The 990-nt window shown below is 44.1% G+C and overlaps 1 protein-coding gene across 2 annotated transcripts in view; it reads left to right on the top strand.

The window, feature by feature from the left end:
- The first annotated feature begins 600 nt into the window (after positions 1-600).
- The window catches only part of otoa (otoancorin), a 21598-nt gene continuing 21208 nt past the window's right edge, over positions 601-990 (top strand). For both annotated transcript variants that reach the window (XM_042319312.1, XM_042319311.1), the window contains exon 1: positions 601-689. The gene's annotated coding sequence lies outside the window, so the exon portion shown is untranslated. The remainder of the gene's footprint in view (positions 690-990) is intronic.

Genomic DNA, 990 nt, shown 5'->3' with positions numbered 1-990 from the left:
CAGCGGTCTAAGGCACTGCATCCCAGTGCAAGAGGCGTCACTGTAGTCCCTGGTTTGAATCCAGGCTGCATCATACCTGGCTGTGATTGGAAGTCCCATGGGGCGGTGCACAATTGGCCCAGCATCGTCCAGGTTTGGCCGGGGTATGCCGTCATTGTAAATAAGAATTTGTTCTTAACTGACATGCCTAGTTAAATAACGGTTACATTTAAATGTACTCATGTTGGAGTAGGTACAAGTTGCAACTAATCACTTGTTCAGGGTTTGATGTTTTCATGTTAATGTGTATTTGAAAGTTCACCTGTGTTTGAGTCAGTTGAAAAGATTACGTAATAGAGATTTTAAGCCTTTTTCCAAGACACAAAACATTTATTCTCTGAGAATGTATTTCTCTCTGATATAGTATGATAATGATTGTCTTTGACATGAAATGACTGTGAACTAAGGCATGATTACTGTAACATGGCCAACATATCATTCCCACACACAATACTCGGGCTTGTATGAGACACACACACACAGAGCGTAGGCACCTGGTCTGACACCTGTACAGGTAACCTCCCAGGAGGGAGGGAGGGAGAGAGAGAGAGAAGGAGGGAGGGAGGGAGAGAGGACACATACACTCTTCTCCTGCTGAACATACTGCTGTTACATATTCTACTCTACATCCAAAACGAAAACACCATTCAGTAAGTACATTTATATTTGGTTTGGTTGTGGCCTCCATAATGGTGCGAACTGTGTTGGTTGTGAACTCCATAATGGTGAGAACTGTGTTGGTTGTGGCCTCCATAATGGTGAGAACTGTGTTGGTTGTGGCCTCCATAATGGTGAGAACTGTGTTGGTTGTGGCCTCCATAAATGGTGAGAACTGTGTTGGTTGTGGCCTCCATAAAGGGTTAGAACTGTGTTGGTTGTGGCCTCCATAAATGGTTAGAACTGTGTTGGTTGTGGCCTCCATAAATGGTTAGAACTGTGTTGGTTGTGGCC

Source organism: Oncorhynchus tshawytscha, unplaced genomic scaffold (genome assembly GCF_018296145.1).
Source record: "Oncorhynchus tshawytscha isolate Ot180627B unplaced genomic scaffold, Otsh_v2.0 Un_scaffold_17_pilon_pilon, whole genome shotgun sequence".
NCBI classification, from domain to species: Eukaryota; Metazoa; Chordata; class Actinopteri; order Salmoniformes; family Salmonidae; genus Oncorhynchus; species Oncorhynchus tshawytscha.
The sequence above is the reverse complement of the archived record's forward strand: the minus strand, read 5'-3'. Positions and strand labels throughout refer to the sequence as shown.